The following is a 21,359-nucleotide window of genomic DNA, read 5'->3' as shown; positions in this document are numbered from 1 at the left end:
CTTTTCAAAACTGTCAGCTTTAGTGGTATGTGGCTACATTGTCATAGGAAATTTCCTGGCCTTTGGAGAAGAGCTAAACTGCTCTTCATTGCATTTCCATCCTCCTACTTTGTTGAAAGAGGCTTCAGTGCAGTGAACCACATATTCACAAAAAACAGAATTTGCTTAGGCATTGTTATGTATAGGGACTTAAGGCTTTTGCTGTCATAACTTGAACCGAACTAGATATTTCAACTCTTGCTAAAACCATCAAGCTGGAGGATCACATAGATATTGAAGTTGCTGTACTGTGTAAGTGTAACACACAATAATGTTCCACTGCTGAGGTAATGGTTTCTCTGTAGCAGCAATGTTTGGGTTATGACTAGAGATAACGGGGTATGCTAAACAACGAGCAGGATGTTGTTTTTTCTTGGGGTCTGGGAACCGGGAATTCACGGTCTTTCGCTGGGGGGAGATGGGGGGAGATGAGGAGAGAAGACGCGAATGGAGAGAGTTGATAGACCTTGGACGGAGTGGGTTGGAGTGAGGGTCCGAAGGTCAGCAACAATCGGAGGAGGTTGATGGTAGAGGAAAGGCCTTATCAGTGAGCTCCAACGTTGAACATTAGACTGTTTCATGAGAATGGGCCCGTTCTTTTTTGTTATCTTTACTAATCATATAGTCAAATTAAGGATTATAAAGCTCAATCGTTTAATTGTATATTGTGTACTGTTTGTTATTTCGTGGTACTGATTTGTAACAGAGGACACATTGCGCAGCATCCACCCAAACGAGATTTCTTAAGTTTGGCCAGGCTGGAGGCCTATCATCCCCTGTATTAAGCCGCTAGCCGAAGCGAGAGTTACAATTGTGGGGGCTATGTTCAGGATTGATTCTGTTGGATGCTGTGTGATTACCCTGCGGTTGAATTGTTAATTTGCCTGTTACATGCTGTTAAATTTGCAATTGCTGGGCGGGGTTTGATAAAATGGCTGGTACAGCTCTTGTTTTAATGCATACCAGTGCTGACGTAGCAGGAGCTGGGGGTGGAGATTTCAAAGACAGGGTTCTATCATTTCTGAGAAGTGAGGGGAAGGAGTGGTCAGATTTGCAATGTCTAATTAGTCCATGTCCCTCAGTGAAGTGAGAATTCTGAGGTAGTAGTCGCCCTTACCTATCTGGCGAAGAAATGGGAAAATCGGGTTCAAAGTCCCTGCTATGACAGGCTCCGCCTATTCTCTGGAATTATGCCCACCACCGGGCAAAGAGGAGTATGAGACTTGAATGGAGAAGACCTCTCAGTTGTTAGGTGAGTGGCAGTGCTCTGATGATGTAAGGCTGAAAGTTTGCATGGGCAGGCCGCTGATGTTGTGAGAGCTGTCAGGTTGAAGTCTCCCGTAGCGACAGCTGTCAGCTACATGCAAGCACTGGACAATGCTTTTGGCCCGACAGGAAGCTCAATGGAGCTCACAGTGGGGTTTCAGAACATGCGTCAGGAGAAGGGGGAGAAGCTTTCTGCTTTTATTTTTCAGCTAGAGAGGCAGGTAAATTGCTCGTGGCGCAGAGGGGTCATTCAGGCGACTGAGGTGGATCAGTTAAGAATGGACCAGAGAGCCAGTGGAGCCCAGTCCCATGACCTGATTGTTTGGGGTCTCCGACAGTCTCGTAAGACAAGCCCCCCTCCAACTTTCGCTGAGCTGATCAGAGCGATACGGGAAGAAGAGAACACATCGGAGGCGTGGGAGGACTCAGTCAGCAGGGTACAGTTCTCGGTAGTAGTCCCCTGCGGTGAAGTGACCATGGATAGCCTACCCCAGGGAGCAGTAGAGGAGATTATGGCAGAGTTGAGAACGGAGATATGTCGGCTGTTACCGGCGGGTGTGACCCTCCCCCATATGATGGAGCTGATGGGTGGGGGGGAGCGGATCTCCCAAGGGGACGAACAATGCGGAGGGCTGCTGGCAGCAGGTGTCACGCCAGAAGGACAGTGAGCCCCTGGGCACCTTAGCAGAGAGAGTCGTTGCGAAAACTTAGAGGAGACCCAATGAGGGAGCGGCCTGGTGTCTGGGGGAACACGTTCCCAGCAACGTACCAAGGACCCCTCAAACGCGAAAGGCCGTACTCCTGAAGGCTTCATGGGACCACGCTCCAGTGTGTCACTACGGATAGTGGGTATTTATGCTAAAGCCATACTCGACACCGGGTTGCAGGTCACGTGGTGGGACTGTTCGTTTTACAACTGGTATCTAAAGCATTTACCATGACCCCATTCAGGGCACTGGAGATCTGAGGGCTTAGTGCTGGTGATTATCCATACGACAGTTTTTTATCAGTGAGGTTGGAGTTCTCGGACGCCAATGTGGGAGTGTCTGAGGTTCTTGATACATTGGTGCTGGTTTAACAGGACCCTGTTGAGAAGGGAGACGTTTCAGTTCTGGTGGGGCCCAACATCCCTCTTGTCAGGAGGCTCATAGAGGCCTGCAAGAGAAGGCTGACGAGAGCTTTCTGGGAACATTGTCCGTGCACCCAGGGTTTCGAGCTGCTTTTGAGGAAGTGCATGGCTGTGTCAGACCAGATACTGAATTTAGACGAGGGACTGTGTGGTTCACCCAGTCAAATCCAATGGTAGTACGGCCCAGGGAAGTAGCGAGAGTGATGGGGACACCCAAATTTCCCAGAGTGCCTGAGGGCGAAGCCCTCTTAGTGGACACTCCAGAAGACCACAAATGGGAGTCGGGATTTCCTGCTGGGGTACTAGTGAGGCCCGAATTGCAAAAGCCCTCGGTTGTACAGGCAAGCAGGATGGCAGTGATAGTCAGGAACACTACGCTGAGGGAGATCACCTTCAAGCGGGGGATGCCCCTGGCACATTTTTTCCCGGTGACGGTAATGTCTAGTGTCTCTGTGAGACAAGCCGGGGAGAAACTATTGGAAAAGGGGGGAAAGTTGACCGCTGAGTCATTCAACTTTGGGAACTCCCCGGTTCCTGCGGGTTGGAAGAGGAGGTTGGTAGAGAAGATGTTGAAGCTGGAAGATGTCTTTTCCACTGACAAGTTTGATGTGGGTTGTTCCAAGAGCACGGGTCACACTATCCAGGTGACTGAGGATACCCTGTTCAGAGAAAGGCCGTGCCGACTTTCTCCCTGCAGAGGTGGAGGACGATCGGCAGCATTTGTGTAACTTGAAGGAAGCTGGGATCATCACCGAGTCCTGAAGCCCCTATGCGTCCCCAATAGTAGTGGCCCGAAAGAAAAATGAGAAGGTACAGATGTGTGTGGACTATAGGACTCTGAACAGGCACACCATCCCTGACCAGTATACTGTCCCAGGGATTGAAGATGCGCTGGCCTGTCTGAGTGGTGTAAAGTGGTTCAGTGTGCTGGACTTGAGGAGTGGCTATTACCAGATCTCCATGAGTGAGGTTGACAAAGAAAAAAAGGCATTTATATGTCCCCTGGGATTTTTCCAGTTCTAAAGGATGCCCCAGGGCATCTCAGGAGCTCCTGCAACCTTCCAGTGGGTCATGGAGAAGACGGTGGGGGATATGAACTTGCTTGAGGTATTGGTATATCTGGATGACCTCCTAGTATTTGGATCAACTTTGGAAGGACATGAAGTGAGGCTGCTGAAGGTGCTGGCCTGCCTGAAAGCTGAAGGGTTAAAGCTTTCCCTGGACAAGTGCCAGTTCTGCCAGACATCTGTTAGCTATGTTGGGCACATAGTCTTATGAGATGGAGTTCTTACAGATCCAACTAAGATAGAGGTTGTCATCACTTGATCAAGACCCCAGACTGTGAGCACTCTGCGCTCGTTCCTCGGGTTTTGTGGTCACCTGTTGAATCAGTTTCTGTGCAGTTACCCTCCCTTGGGAAAGAAAGGGAGGGGGAGAAAGGACAGGAAGGTGGAGAGTATCTTAGCCCATCGGAGCCTTTTAGACTGAGGTGGGATGCAAAATATGAAGAGGCCTTTCTGTCGCTGAAGGAGCTGCTGACCCAGGCACCGATGCTGGCTTTTGCGGACACCCGATTACTTTATGTACTGCACACGGATGCCAGCCAAAAGGGCTTTGGGGGCATTCTATATCAGGATCGGGGCACCGGATTGAGGCCTGTTGCATGTCAGCCAGAGTCTGGCGCCCTCTGAGAAAAACTATTCCATGCACAAGTTGGAATTTCTGGCGTTGAAATGGGCAGTGGCGGAGAAACTGAGAGACTACCTCTACGGGACCAAGTTTGAGGTGAGGACAGACAAAAATCGCTTAACTTATGTCCTGACCTTGGTGAAACTGGATGCTACAGGCCATCGGTGGTTGGCAGCATTGTCTGCCTATGATTTCAGCCTGAAGTACCGGCCGGGAAGCAGGAACATTGATGCTGATGCTTTGTCCCGACGGGCGCATGAGAGACTAGTCAAGGACGGGGAGTGGGAGAGTGTACTTATCCCAGGGGTGAAGGCCCTGTGTCAGTTTTCCATCACTGCGAAGACAGAGGGAAAGGAGGGACAGGATCAAGCGGTGGATCAATTGGGGACTTCTGATGATGCCATTCCCCAAGTTTACTGTAACCTGATTGCTCTGAAGACAAATCAGCTGCCAGAATTGAGTTCTGGGGAAGTGGCAGCTGCTGAGCGAGATGATCCGGGCATTGGCACTATTTGGTCAGCGGTCGGAAAGGGAGACGATCTTACACCGGGTCACATCACCCCCAGACCAACCTCGGTGTTGTCAGCTGGTTCTGCCCCGAGAAGTATCAGAGGATTACGTTGAAAACACTCTTTTTTAGATTATGAGGACATGCAGTCCTCTTTTATTGTCATTTAGTAATGCATGCATTAAGAAATGATACAATGTTCCTCCAGAATGATATCACAGAAACACAAGACAAATCAAGACTGAAAAACTGACAAAAACCAGATAATTATAACATATAGTTACAACAGTGCAGAGCAATACCGTAATTTGATAAAGAACAGAGCATGGGCACGGTAAAAAAAGTCTCAAAGTCTCTCAAAAGTCCCATCATCTCACGCAGGCAGTAGAAGGAAGAAAAAAAACTCTTCCTGCCATGAACCTCCAGCGCCGCAAACTTGCTGATGCAGCACCCTGGAAGCACCCGACCACAGCCGACTTTTGAGTCCGTCCGAAAACTTCGAACCTCCGACCAGCCCTCCAACACCGAGCGCCAAGCACCATGTCTGCCAAGCGCTTCAACCCCGGCCTCAGCAACAGGCAATAGGCAAAGCCAAGGATTTGGGGCCTTCCTCTCCGGAGATTCTCGATCGCACAGTAGCAGCAGCAGCAAAGCAGGCATTTCAGAAGTTACTCCAGATGTTCCTCCGTGCTTCTCACGTCTGTCTCCATCAAATCAGGATTGTGCACGGCCCCTACTTAACAAATACGATATCATTTCAGAGTGGCCGCGCGCGCTGTGTCATGCCGCCATCTTCTCCTCCCCTCCTTTTGATGGTTCTAGTCATTTGGGGGTTGTAAAGACCTATGGATTGCTCAGAGACCGGTTTTAATGGCCCCGGATGAAATTGGAGGTCGAGGAATACTGCAAGTTGTGCATTTGATGCATATGGTGGAAGACACTGCCTCCGTGGGCAGTTCCCTTGTCCCACTTGCAGAGTGTGGGGCCTCTGGTCCTGGTGTGTATGGATTTCCTGTCAATACAACCCGATGGCAGCAACACAGAAAATATCTTAGTCATCACAGACCACTACACCGGATATGCTCAGACTTTTCCTACCAAGGACTAGAGGGCATCTACAGTGGCAAAGGTGTTATGGGAGAAGTATTTCATTTATTATGGCCTTCCCAGGTGAATACATAGCGATCAGGGATGAGATTTCGAGAGCAGACTCATCCATGAGTTACTGGGCACGCTTGGAGTCGAGAAGTTGAGGACGACACCCTATCACCCGCAGGGTGATGCCCAGCCAGAGAGCTTTAATCGGACCGTACTAGACATGCTCGGGACCCTGTAGGTCAGCAAGAAGAGCAGATGGAGTCAATATATTGGGCATCTGGTTCACACTTATAATTGTACACGAAATGAAGCTACTGGGTACTCACCATATTATCTGATGTTTGGGCGCGAAGCGAGGTTGCTCATTGACCTTTGTTTTGGAACTGACAAGAGTGACTTATCCCTGAAGACTTATCTGAAGTATGTGTCTGATATGAGAAGGGAGCTGAAAAGGGCATAGGAATTAGCTAGGTTGCGGCTGCCAAGCAGAATTAAGGAAATAAGAGAAGGTATGATCAAAAGGTGAGGTTCTCCCAACTCCAGCCGGGATACCAGGTCCTCATAAGGAATTTGGGGCTACCTGGAAAGCATAAGTTAGCTGACCGCAGCTACACCTGATGTGATGGAGAGTCAGGTGCCAAATCTACCAGTTTTCCGGGTGAAACCAAAGGAGGGGAATGGTCCTGTCAAGATTCTCCATCGGAACCATCTGCTGCCCCTGGGACAAGAGGTGCAGGTTGACCCAGAGCCCGACTTGGAGCCAACATCTAGTAAGAAGACTCTACGGATACGCGGGGTGACTGCAGGGGTAACAAGCGATATTATGCTGGCCCCCACCCCTAAGAGGGATACTAATTTGGAGGATGAGGTCCTGGATGTGTGGTATATGCCGCCTTTCGCTAACTCCCCATTGACTGAGGAAGAGACTCCCAGCCTTTCTCCCGCTGAGTCAGGTGAAATTGGAGGGCTATCTGTGGACAACCTGGGTTGCAGCGGGACCCTGCAGGGGAGGAAGCGGGGCTTGGCCACGGGACAAAGGGGTCCAAGTTGCAGGTGGACACCAGTGATAGGTCAGGGGAGGCCTTGCCAGGTAGACCGGAAGTGTCCCCAGTAGCGTCTGAACCTGAAGAGTTAGGTGAGGGGGTGTGGAGATACCAGAGAATTCGGAGATCTCTGAATAGGCTGGTTTACGTAGCACCAGGGGGACTACCGGTTTGGGAAGCTATGTCACTGCCTTTTACACCTGGATTAGGCTTTGTGCTTTGCAGGAAGGGTTGGCAAATTATCTCAACATCATGAGGACATGACTAAATTTGGGAGGAGCGGGGGGGGGAGAGTGTAACATGCTGTAATTTTCCACTGCTGAGGTAACGGTTTCTCCGTAACTGCAACGTTTGCAATGTTTGTCTTATGACTGGAGATAACGGGGCATGCTAGCCAATGAGCCGGATGTTGTTCTTTCTTGGTGTCTGGGAGCTGGGAATTCACAGTATTTTGTCAGGGCGAGGTGAGGAAAGAAGACGTGAATGGAGAGAGTTGGTAGACCTCGGACGGAGTGGACTTGGAACGAGGGTCCGAAGGTCAGTGACGATCAGAGGAGGTCAATGGTGGACGAACGGCCTTATCACTGGGGTCCAATACTGTTTCATGAGACTGGGCCCTTTTTCATTTTTTGTTTTCTTTACTAACCATATAGTCAAATTAAGAATTATAAAGCTCAATCGTTTAATTGCACATTGTGTATTGTTTGTTATTTTGTGATACTGATTTATAACAGGGGACACATCAGGTAGCATCCACCCAAACGAGATTTCTTAAGTTTGGCTGGGCTGGGGGCAATCATCCCCTAGATCAGGGGTCCCCAACCTTTTTTGCACCGCAGACTGGCCGACGGGCGAGGGGGAGTGTTCAAGATCAACAGTGCGTGACAGGGAATGAGAAAAGGTGCAGCTGACTCATATCATTTCATATCGCCAAATCATATTGTTTCCTCGCAGCCTGGTAGCACATGCTTGGGGTTGGGGACCACTATTAAGCCGCTAGCTGAAGCAATAATTACATAAGCTAGATGTAAAGATAAATAAAAAATTTAAAGCTGAAACATTTTTCTCATGTTAGCATATGGTAGACATGTTTTTACACTATGGGGGTGCTGGAAAGTATATTGAGCCTAAGAGGAGCATTGGCAAGTATGAAGTTGCTTTAGGGAGGAGTTGGGCTAAAAAAGGTTGGGAAACACTGGGTGAGATTGATCTTAGAGAAGGTTAAAAGGTCGGCACAGTACCATGGGCCAAAAGTCATTTACTGTGCTGTGATGCTCCTGGTTCCATGTTCTATTCCTGATCAGGCCTTGATAATAGAAGTGATGCTCCCACATCCATTTTCCCCTTCAAATCTAGAAGTTTGTCCTGACAATCAGCTGGGGGCGGGTGGTTGTTGAATTAGAGGAATTGACGTAAAGTTTGACAATATAAAATTACTTTGCACAGTTCTTGTGGGCTTCTGACAGAGTTTGCATTCAGACAGAGAGCCTCATATAACCAGTCAATACAAATCTGCATCAAATGATGTGGCTCAGGTTCAGTGAGGTGCTGGAATTTGCCTTAAACATTGTGTTGTGCTAGGTATTTAGTTCCAGATATTTTTCAAGGAGAATGTCTTTATTTCATTACACAAAGTTGCTTCATTTCCATAGAAATATGTCTGCATATTCCTCTCATGCAAATTCAGGGATAGATTTGCATATTTACAGTCAATACTTTTTTAAATGGGATGAGGAACCTGAATTTTTATGAAACCATCACAGTAGATTTGCATTTCCACTCAAAGCATGCCTAACGGTTTTGCTGCGATTGGGCTTCCATACTACCCTTCCTCCATACAGCCTTTGTGTAGGACACATCTACTCCGGGGCCTTAGAATGTCTCAGTGAATTTATCAAATAGATGATCTCTAGGCTGTAGGCAGACCATAATATATGAGATGCTCTCAAGATTGCTGTAGCTGACCAGTAAAATCATGCCCACCCTGCTCATGGACTGTTTGTCCCACTCCCATCAGGGAGGAGGCTACGTAACAGCCACACAAGGAACACCAGATTCAGAAACAGTTACTTTCCCCAAACAGTAGGGCTGATCAAGACCCCCAGCCACTAACCCACCCCCTCCATTTCTCCAACCACCACTACTTTATCATTTCTTGTCAGAGTCACCTTATGTACAGGTACCTCTTTACCTAGCATCACTTTATGGACATTCAATCAGCCTATGTATATAAGCTATCTTATGTATTTATATTTATTGTGTTTTTTTTATTATCATTGTGTTCTTTATCTTGCTCTGGTTTTTTTGTGCTGCATCAGATCCAGAGTAACAATTATTTCATTTTCCGTTACACATGACATTCAGCAATCTTGAATCTTGGCACAGGTGTGGCTCCGTCCCCACTCCTCCAGCTTGGGAATCACCCAAGCTCTCTCCACATTCATCTAGGGATCCAAGATGGAGCAGGTCAGGCAGGTCACAATGCACGTCTCTGAACAGTAGGGACAAAAAACATACCCAAGTTTGCCCTCACTCTAATGACCATCTTCATGTGTGGTTGCATCAGGCTGTGTGTAGAACCTAAGTTTATGTTACCAAGCACCATTGAACCTAAGTTATAGTTACCAAGCACCATTGGGTACTATTGTGTTATCTCATCCCGCTATTGCAAAGGATGGGTCTTCTGAAGGACAGTTTAGGTTTAGTGAGTTGTGGACACGTTATGTTGGCACTGGAAGCATGCGACACTTGCAGGTTGACCTCAGCACAATCCTTAATGATTTGATTTGATGCAAGCATGGTAGCATAGTGGTCAGCACAATGCTTTACAGTACAGGTAACCTGGGTTCAATTTCTGCTGCTGTCTGTAAGGGGTTTGTACATTCTCTCCATGACTATGTGGTTTTCCTCCGGGTGCTCCGGTTTCCTCCCAAAGTCCAAAGACTTTTTTAGTAGGTCATTGTAAAATGTCCTGTCACTTGGCTCGGATTAAATTGGAAGATTGTTGGGAAACACAGCTCAAAGAGCCTGTTCTGTGCTGTATCTATATAAATAAACAACTTACTTCACTGTATGTTTTGATGTATATGTGACAAATAAAGCTCATCTCTTTATTTTCTCTTTGGGGATGGAAGAAGTCTAACAGTGGGAGATGAGCTAGCCACCTCTATATTACAATGGGCTGGTTGGTTAACAATCCAAGTCTTTTAAGCTCCAACTTTCACCAAGAAAAATGACCCGCTGACAACAAATTGCGGGCTGGAGCTGCATTTGGCTTTAAGAGAAGCTTAATTAAAATTCAGCTCAATGCCTGTGAATGAGTCACCCTAATCCGGGTTTCAAGTATAATGTAACGTCCTAATCCTCTAAACTGTATTTTACACTTCCTTCTTAAATTCAATGCTTTAATAGATACATAACTTTGCAAAGGACTGCAGGACAAGACATGTTACAGTGAATCACTTCTGGAACACAGATGAGAAACTTTCTGTGTGGAACATATGGGGAAGAAAACTCTGTCCTCCCACTCAGCATTACAGTGCAGGGCTGCTTTAAACTGGTGCCTGATGTGGTGTGGTAAAAGGTGCTCGCTCTATATTCCAGTGATTACAATCCACTAAAAATCAACCTTTACATATATAATGCACAGACAGATAACTACTTTACTGGCTGAAAAGTTGTTCAATCTGTTGATAAACAAGTAATCAGCTACACACATCAAAGTTGCTGGTGAACGCAGCAGGCCAGGCAGCATCTGTAGGAAGAGGTGCAGTCGACGTTTCAGGCCGAAATCAGCTAAGGCTTTTCTTTGTAGTAAAGGAGAATAAGAGGTGATTTGATAGAGGTGTATAAGGGATGTATGGGGAGTCCAGGGAGGGGTAGCACCTCTGGTAAAGGGGCTTGTCGTGCCCATTTTGGGGCAGCTTACTCACCTTTGGTTCCCACTGGACTCTCAGCTCTCACCTGTGATTCCAAGTAGCCATTTGCATGCGACCGTGGCCATACCCTGGTACACAGCTTCGACAGGTGTGCTAAACCAAGCGAGGGTAGCCGGCAGCCTCATACCCCAGTGAAATAGTGACATGCCTGTCCCAGCATGCAAAGTCATCTCTGGCAGACTGGGTGGATGATATCTACAGTGAGATGCAATGGCCATGAAAGTGATTCTGCAATGCTTCATGGAGGACAAAGGGCATGACAAGGTACAAGAAATGTCATCCACTGCCACCAAGGAAGACCCCAGATTGTGATGCTTGTCTGTACTACTGGACCTGTTCTTCCAAGATCGAGAGAACGGAACTGCCCCAGTGCAATGGCTTTTACACTTTAAATACTCTCCTGCACAGGTTTCCTGTCGTCGGATACTAGGGAGAACCAGCATGAGACGGTAAAAGATGTAGAACAGCCAAGGTGGAAATGGCTAATACAAAGTAGTATCATTTTAAGTTGATTGAGGAAAGTATAAGGGGAATGTCAAAGGTTAGTTCTTCACACAGGGAGTGGAGTGTGTGTGTGTGTGTGTGTGTGTGTGTGTGTGTGTGTGTGTATGTGTGTGAGATGGTGGTGATGATAAAGTTCGATACATTAGGGATATTAAAGTGACTTTTCGATTGGCACATGGATGATAGAGAAATGAAGGCTATGAGGGACAGAAAAGATAGATCAATCTTAGAGTTAGGTAAGATGCCAACACAGCCTCTAGGGCTGAAGGGCTTGTACCGTGCTGTCCTGTTCTATATTCTAGTTCTAGTTCTATTTTCAGAGTTGATGGCAAGAATTGTATTTAGAACACAGAATGTAGAACAGTACAGTGCAGGAACAAACTTTTCCATTCACACTGTTTGTGCCAAACATGATGTCAAATTAAACTAGATGTCTTCTATTTGTACATTATCCATATTCCTCCATCCCTGCATATTCGTGTCTTTAATTAACAGTCTCTTAAATACCACTGTTGTATCTGCTTCCATTAGTCCCTCCAGAAGCCTGCATCAGGCACCTACCACTCTGTGTAAAATACTTGCCTTGCATATCCCATCTAAAATTCCAAACCCTCCCCGCCCTGCCCCCGCCTCACATTAAACGCATGTCCTCTCTCTCCTTCATACACTCTAATCCAGGCAGCAACATGATTAACTTCTTCTGCCCTCTTTCCAAACACTCTGCATCTTTCCTGTAATGGGGAGACCAGAACTGTGCACAATACTGAAAGTACAACGTAACCAACTGCAACAAGACTTACTTTCTTTTCCTTACCCTTATCAATAAAGCCAACCATGCCACCTTCTTTACCTCCCTGTCTACTTGCTTGGGCACTTTTGGGCATAAATGGATTAGGACACGAAGATTTCTCTGTACATCTGTATTTCTATATTTTCAGTGTGGGAGGAGAACAGTGTAGAGATGTCCAATGGGGAATTGCATTGCAATCTTATAGAAACCATGGCAAAGGCCTATTAACTGCCCATGACAAGGTACTGTATTATTAAATAACTGCAAAAACCTTCTGGTTTTGGGAGGGTTTTGATTCACTGGTGATAAAGTGAGTTGAGATATGTGGCCATATGGAAGATGCTATCTGGCCTGGAAGGGGCATTGGGGTGATGGAATTCCCATACCAATGTTTCACACCTTTCATAGAAATAGACAATCAGAGATGTTCATTATAATTTCTTTATTTTTGTAACTTACAATGATTTTATGTATTTCCACTGTTCTGCTGCCACAAGATGATGAATTCATGTCATCTAGGTCAATGATAATAATTCTGATTATTCTGATTCTCATCCTTGCTGACTCAGGCCAGCTTCTCTATCCAACATTTTTGCTTCTCCAGACCACACACTGAAAATGAAGGCACAATAGATCACAGATACTGGAATCTGGAGTTTAAAAAAAACCAGTGGAGGGAAATTGGGAGTTAATGGTTTGGATCAAACGGGAGGTGGAAACTGTATTAGAGAGAAATATAGTGGTGCGGAGAAATGGGACAGGAGAGCAGTTGAGGCCAGCAATGGTCCACTCTCCACTTGCCTGAATAAGTGCAGCCCCAATAACACTCAGGATCCTGACACCATACAGCACGTGCAGCCTTCTAGATGAGCCTGCCATCCACAATCATTCACACACCCCACCACCTACACACGGAAGCATAGATTGCACCATCTACAGGATGCGTCACAGCAACTCATCAAGGCACCTTAGGCAACACCTTCCAACCCAACAACCTCTACCAGGTAGATCAAAAAGTAAATAAATATTTGCTGCAGCACCCACAAAACACATTCATCGTGTGGATAGTCAGAGGCTTTTCCCCAGGGCTGAAATAGTTAGCATGAGAGGGCATAGTTTTAAGGTGCTGGGGAGTAGGTACAGAGGAGATATCAGGGGTAAGTTTTTTTCGCAAAGACTGGTGAGTGCGTGGAATGGGCTGCCGGCGGCGGTAGTGGAGGTGGGGAAACAATAGGGTCTTTTAAGAGACTCCTGGATGGCTACATGGAGCTTAGAAAAATAGAAGGCTATGGGTAAAGCCTAGGTAGTTCTAAGGTAGAGACATGTTCGGCACAGCTTTGTGGGCCGAAGGGCCTGTATTGTGCCATATATTTTCTAAAACGCTGGAGGAACTCAACAGGTCAAGCAGCATCTATGGAAATGAATAAACAGTCGGCGTTTTGGGCCGAGGCTCTTCTTCAAAACCGAGAACGAAGGGGGGTGGATCCAGATTAAAAGGTGGGGGCAAGGAAAGAAGGCTAGCAGAAAGGCAATAAATAAAGCCAAGTGGGTGGGAAAGGTCAAGGACTGGAGAAAACAAATCTGATAAGAAAGGAGAGTTGACCATATGAGAAAGGGAAGGAGGAAGGGACTCGGGGGAAGTAATAGATAGGAGAGAAGATATGAAATAGTCAGAGTGGGCAATGGAGGAAGAGGGCAGTTGGGGGAAATTTGTTTACCGGAAGGAGAAATTAATATTCATGCTATCCAGGTGGAATATAAGATGTTGTTCCTCCACCCTATGGGAGCCTCATCTAAGCACAAGAGGAGGTCCTAGAACACCATGTCGGAAAGAGAATGAGAAATAGAATTAAAACGTTTGGCCACCGGGAAGTCCCACTTGTGGCAGATGGAGCAGAGGTGCTTGAAGGAGCAGTCCCCCAGCTTGCGTTGGGTCTCAAAAATGTAGAGGAGGCCGCATCTAGAACATCATCAGTCCTGTGACGGGTCTCGGCCTGAAACATTCATTTCTATAGATGCTGCCAGGCCTGCTGAGTTCCTCCATTATTTTGTGTATGTTGCTTGGATTTTCAGCATCTGCAAACTTTCTCTTATCCACATCAGGTGCACTGACCACAATTGATGGCCCCAGCCAATTCACAGGTGAAGTGTGGCCTCACTGGAAGGACTGTTTGGGCCCTGTATGGAGGTGAGAGAGGATAAGTATGGTCAGGTGTAGTACTTAAGGCTGATTTATACTTTTGCGTAGCCCTACGCCGTAGCGAGCAGGCGTAGTTGTGTCTGCGTCACTCTGCAATTCACCGCCAAAACGCTAGTTGGTGGTGGGGTTATTTTGTCACTGTGTTGAGTTTCTTTGTGAGAGACATGGACTAGGAAATGCATTTCAAATATTTTCGGATGTCAGCAGGTAGATTTGACGATTTGGTTCATTGTCTCCAACCACTTATTTCGTATCAGTGTACAGACATGGCGGAGAAAAGCAACCGGAAATGCGATGCTACCAAGCGGACCAATCACAGTTGCTGCGGTCTGCATTGCCGCGACGAGTCAGTTACATTTTTGGGGAGGTGCACGTCACCCTACGGCGTACATTTGATGCACAAGTATAAATCAGCCTTTAGGTTGCTTGCAGGGATATGTGCCAGCAGAGAGATTAGTGGGGAAACAGGATTGGACAAAGGAATTGTGCAAGAAGTGATCCCTGTGGAAAGCGGTGGGGGTTGGTAAAGATATGTTTAGTGGTAGGTAGCTTTTCCAGTTGTCACCTAATAAAAATGCAAAAACTACAATTCGCAGCAGAGTTGCCCATTTGGAAAAATTACTATAACATTCTTCCCATTTTTACATCTTCTCACTTCTTTCCATCACAAAAGGTCCTCAACCCATAGGCCATGCTCTTTTCTCACTGCTGCCATCAGGTAGAAGGTACAGCAGGACTCGTACCACCAGGTTCAAGACCAGTCACTACCCCTCAATCATCAGGCTTTTGAACAAAGGAAATAACTACGTGCATGCTTTTTCTGGTGTTCTGGTGTTCCCACACCGATGATCTCTCTTGAAGGACTGTGCTATATTGTTATTTCATGTTTGTTATTTATTGCTATTTATTTATATTTGCATTTATGCAATTTGTTGTCCATTGATCTTGTTTACAGTTGCTGTTCTATAGATTTGCTAAGTATGGCTGCAGGAAAAAATCTTAGGATTGTATGTGGCGTCTCATATAAGTACTCGGATATTACATTTTACAGTGAAATCTGAACTTTTCCTTTGTTTTCCAAAGTCTGAAGAGCAGTAAGTTAACACTGGGTGCATTAGTTTGCTGAACTGCATACTCCATAAGGAGAATTACCTTCTCCTGGCTTACATGGAATAATGAAACTGACTGTGGCTAAGATAAGGGAGTGCCCAAAGAATGTTTGCACAGTTATTAAGTCATTGGCTTTTGTTTCACATTACATGGATTCAGAGCTATGTAAGATCTATCTGCTATACGTAGCCATGAACTGATAAATTGCAGCATGTTATAACCTGTGTCAAACTATACAGAAGTTAAGAATGAAGCAATAAGGAGTGGGTTATTGGGAGAGGCAAGCTACACATGCACTGCCTGTGAGAATGGTGGTGACAGAAACTTCCACCACCAAGAGGAGTATCTGATGCCCTTCAGAGTTCAAGGTTTGAAGTTCAGTTCCGCCGCCATCTGTAAGCAGTTTGTAATTTCTCTCCATAAACTACGTGCACTTTCTCCAGGTGCTCTGGGCTCTGCCGTACCGGTAATAGGTTACGTAGCCATTGTAAATTGTCCTGTTAAATAGGTGGACTATTGGGTTGGAAGGCCAGTAGTGTACTGTAATGTGAAATAAATAGATAGACAGATAAATAAGAAGGAATGGACTCCACAGCACTTTTTGCCTGCTTAGATATCAAGAGTGGAATGGTGCATTCAAAGTTCAAAATTACTCCAAGTTACAATAGCAAACAGATAAAAATCTAAATGTGGTGGCATGGTAGTGTAGCAGTTAGCATGATGTTTTACCCGAATTCAATTCCCATTGCTGCCTGTAAGAAGGTAATGCGTTCTCCCCGTGACTGCGTTGATTTCCTCCAGATGCTCTGGTTTCCTCCCACAGTCCAAAGATGTACCGGTTGGTAAGTTAATTGGTCATTGTAAATTACCCCGTGACTAGGCTAGGATTAAATTGGGATTGCTGGGCAGCGTGGCTCAAAGGGTCAGAAGGGCCTATTCTGCATAGTATCTCAATAAATAAACAAGTAGTTCAAAAAGAGAATATAGGTTAAGGTGGCATTTATGGTCTGTTCTGAAATCTGATGGCAGATAGGATGAAGCTGTTCCTAAAACTTTGAGTATGTGTCTTCAGGTTTGTGTACCTCTTCCCTGAAGATAGTGATGAGAAGTGGGCATGTCCTGGGTGGTGAGGGTCCTTAATGATGGATGCCATCTGCTTGAGGCGCTGACTTTTGAAGTACTCAATGATGGGGAGACTAGTGTTCATGATGGAACTAGCTGAGTTTGCAATCCTCTGAGTTTGTTATGGTCCTGTAGATAGCTGCTGGTATTCCTTCTTCTTATCTGCATCAATATGTTGCACCCCGGATAGATTTTCAAAGATGTTGACATTCAGGAATGTGAAGCTGTCTACTGGGATGCGCTCTCCTGACCCTCCCTTGCCCAGAACTTCCCCAGAACTTTTTGGCAAGAAGATGTGTATGATCATCTCATCTGCACCATTGCCATCTCAAGAACAGTGTGCTTGGGAGAAAGTGTCTGACTGTGTAGAAAGTATCTGAAATGGGAGAGGCTTTCTACCAGCAGCCAGCAAGGAGTTCTGGTCAGGAGATTTCTTGCAGGTCATTAAAGATATATAACCAGTGGCCATTTTATTAGGTATCTCCTGTATCTAATAAAGCATTCACTGAGTGTATGTTTGTGGTCTTCTGCTCCTGAAGGTTATCCTCTTCAAGGATTGACATGTTGTGCAATCAGAGATGCTCTTCTACACACCGCTGTTGTTATGCATGGTTATTTGAGTTACTGTCACCTTCCTGCCAGCGTGAACCAGTCTGGTTATTCTCCTCTGACCTCTCTCATTAACAAGACAGGAGACCATGAACATACACTCAGTGGCATTAATAAACTGGCTACTGAGTGTATAACCCCAGTTCCCTTAGCAATAAACAATCCCATTTTAGAAGCTTATTTCTGGTTTATTTGTGTTAATCTAATCACACATTCTGCAGTGACTCTCTAGCAACCACACTGTGAAATGAGTTAGGTAACTAAGTGGTTAAGCCACAAGTCAAGCAACCCTTGATCCAGCTCTACACTGGAGCTGTGACCTGTGATCATCACGTCACCATTGATGAATATGTGAGGTCAGTGAGTGACTACGTAGGAATTGCATTGTGGACAGTGCTGTGATTAAACACTACATTGCCAGGGCAAACCATGGTTGACTGCTTGGGGATCAGGACGTTGCCTTTAGATCAGGGTTAAGGTCAGCAGGAGTTGTGCACTCATGTGCCACCAGGAAAGCAAAGCGGGAGTACCCCCAGAAAATTCACAGACATCGCTGCGTCACTGTGGACACATAACACATGCGGCAAGGTATATAAATAACAGATTACACGTCAATGACAGTGAATGATCCCTTCCTGATAGGCTGAATGTCTTCTATCAATGACAAGATGATGAGGAAAGCCCCTTCTCCACCTGACTGCACCCGTTCTCTCTGACTGCAGTCAAGGTGAGGAGGACTTCGCCAGGGTAAACTGAGCCTTACGACATTCCCAGTCAGGTGTTGAGGGACTATGTGGCCCAGTTAACAGAGGTCTTAACAGATACCTTTAATATCTATTTGAAACAGCCCACTGTCCCTGCAAGCTTCAAGTGCTTTGAGCGGTTGGTAACGGATCATAAAAAATACCACCTTCCCACTATATTAGACCCTTTCCGGTTCACCTACCGCTCAACCCAGTCCACTGATGATGCCATAGCCTCAGCCCTCTACTCCATCTTGTCTCACCTAGAAAATAATGCCTTTACACCAAGATGTTCTTCATCGATTTCAGCTTGGCACTTAACATGATCATCTCTCAGAGGCTCGTGGGAAAACTGTCCTTCTAAGCAACTGAATCCTTGACTTCTTGATGTAAAAAACCCCAGTCAGTCCAAGTTGGCAGCAACATCGCAACCTCCATTTTGCAGAGCACTCATACTCCCCCCACCCACCACCCCTCCCCAAGGGCTGTGTGCTCAGCCCACTGCTGTCCACACTACTGCATCACAAATGTATTGCCAGATCCAGCTCAAACCCCATCATCAAGTTCACTGATGTTGCTACAGTGGTTGGCCTCATCAACAACAGTGGTGAGTTGGCATGCAGAGAGGAGGGTGATTGACTTGTCAAATAATATGAGAATAACAATCTGAGTCTCAGTGTGGACAACACAAAAGAGATGACTGTGGACTTCAGGAAGGTGCAGATCAACCCCTCTCCATTGCACATCAATAGGTCTGCCATGGAGAACATGAAGAGCAAAAGTTCCATGGTGTGAGCATAAGGAACAATCTAACCTGGATCTACAACACTTCATTAGTCAACTAGGCACAGCAGAGATGGAAGAATGCAAGTCTTCACACTATCAACTTTCTACAGGAGCACCACAGGAGTGTCCTGTCGTCCTGTATAATGGCGTGGTATAGAAGCTGCAAAGCACTGGACTGGATGACCATACAGAGGACAATAAAAACCATCAGGAGGATCACTGAGGTCTCTCTCCCTACTATTTGTGACACTTACCATGAATGATGCAGACAAAGGGCTGAAGCACTGCTGAGGATCCCCTACCACCCTTTGCACAGTCCCTTTGACCCACTGCCGTCAGGAAGGAGGTACAGGAGCATCAGGACTAGGACTGCCAGACTGCGTAACAGTTTTTTCCCTCAGGCTGTGAGACTAATGACTACCCTGCTACCACCGAAGCCTTGTCACTAGGACAGTGAGCTGTTTACTGTACCGTTTGTTTACCTGTGCTGTACACTATATGCATTTTGATTTATATTTTATTAACTTATTTGTGGTAATATTTTGTTTTATATGCTGTGTGTGATATGTTTTGTGGGAGCGTTTGGTTGTAAATATGTCAGCCCAACGACAATAAAACTCAACTTGAACTTGCACTAATCATCCAGGCACAGGGCAATCCAGACCTGATGGTCAAACCGATGAGTAGTGAGTCCTGCAGTTTATACTCAGAGCTCGATGAAGTCTGGAGTACAGAGCCAAAGGTCAAAGGCCAAAGCTCAGCATGTCCAGAGGTGAAAAAAACACAAACAGTCAAAGAGCAAAGTCAGTGAGTTTGGAGATAGAGGGTAAGCCCAGGCCAGAGAGTGGTGGTGCAGCCACGATGCCTGCAATTCTGGAAGTCCAGACCAGAGACTGGTGGCAGAGGCCTGATATCTGAGTTAAAGAGTCTGGAGCCAAGGTCTGGGGGCCCAGAGGCAGCCTGCCCTGAGATAGGAGTCTTGTGTAAGGGGGTGGGAAACGGGCTTGTTTTGTTATTGTTATCTTGCTTTGTTCTGTTGTTGTTTTTGATGTTGCTGCTTATGTTGTTCTGTATTAGGTGTTGTGTTGTGTAACTGTGGGCCAAGCTATGTTGGCTGTTGGTTGTTACTGCAAGTAACACATTTCACTGCATATTTCAATGTACATGTGATAAATAAACCTAAATCTGAAATGAGTCTGGGGGACTTCAAGTTCGTTCATGAAGTAAACAGCTATAAGTAGAATAGGAGCCAATAATTGTTGTAAAATCATATCTGGTAAATTCTTTCAGTGAAGGGGAAGCTCCCATGTTTACAAGCAGTATCCACTTAATTTGATACCTCTTCTAACTGATAAAGTGGCCACTGAATTCAGTTTATGGTCTTCTGTTGCTGTAGTCCACTCACATCAAGGTTTGATGTGTTGTGCATTCAGAGCTGCACATCACTGTTGTTACGTATGGTTATTTAAGATACTGTCACCTTCCTGCAGCGTGAACTATTCTGGCCATTCTCTTCTGAGCTCTCTCATTAACAAGACATTTTTGCTCACAGAACTGCTACTTACTGGATGTTTATTGTTTTTCGCACCATTCTCTGTAAACTTCAGAGAGTTCTGTGCATGAAAATCTCAGGAGATCAGTAGTTTCTGAGATACTCAAGATGGCCCATCCCTCACCAAAATTTATTCTGTGGTCAGTCATTCAGATCACATTTCTTCCCCATTCTGATGTTTAGTCTTGTGAGCGGATCCAGGAGTACCCCTATTAACTGTTTGGAGAGAGACATTTATCATTGATGGTTTGTTTGGAAAGGAGAGAGAGACAGAGTTATTTACCACTGATATGTTGCTTTTGAAAAGAGAGAGAGAGACAAAAATTAACGGTCACTTTAAGGCATTGGAAGTAACTTTGGATTTTTACTGAGTTTGGAGCTAGAGACAGCACCGAGCAGCTCGAAGGTTGCTATGGTGACCAAAGGCTGGTTGTTGATGTTGCTTTCAAGGACATGTTGCCTGCTTGCACTCCTTTACAGACAAAGGAGGGAGGGACTCTTTGAATGACAGGTGATGCTCAGCCTGGTGAAATAAATGAGAGGTCAGATGATACAGACCTCAGGATACATGATCTGGACACTGAATGAGCATTGCTGTGCCCGCAGAGAAAGTGGGTTTTGGAGGATCAATCAGGCGGATCGATCCAAATTGCTATTCCAGTTTGAGGAGAAGGGGTTGACTGGTGGAGAGTTGTCTATGTGTCCATCCTTGCCGGGGTGATAGCTCCACCACAGAAGACCGGTCCCCCGGTTAAAGTCACAACCGGTGACTTGTAAAGGATTTCGGAGGATGACGAGAAGATCAGCGGCATCAGCACACCTGAAGACTCAACTCACACTCTCTCTCTCCATCACTACTCAACTAAATACCACAAACTGAACTGAACTGAACCTTACTCAACATCGTAAGACTGTATCTTTTTACCCCTAGACTTAACGAAGCTTGGTTTTTTCATACATATATATTTCACACTTACTTTTATATATAATCATTGCTAACTTGTTTGATTTATCTACATTTATATTACTGTATTGCATAGTTACTAATAAATATTAGTACCTTATAGCAATACGAGACTCCAAAGTGTTTTCTATTTCTGCTGGTTCTTTATCCCTGTCACGGGGTATGTGACAGTCTGAACAATAACTTCACCAATATTTTTAACCTCTTTCTTGAGGTACCCACCTACTTCAAGCAGGCTCCAATTATACTGGTTTCTAAGAAAAATACTG

This window comes from Mobula birostris, chromosome 9, assembly GCF_030028105.1.
Source record: "Mobula birostris isolate sMobBir1 chromosome 9, sMobBir1.hap1, whole genome shotgun sequence".
Lineage (NCBI taxonomy): Eukaryota > Metazoa > Chordata > Chondrichthyes > Myliobatiformes > Myliobatidae > Mobula > Mobula birostris.
The sequence above is the reverse complement of the archived record's forward strand: the minus strand, read 5'-3'. Positions refer to the sequence as shown.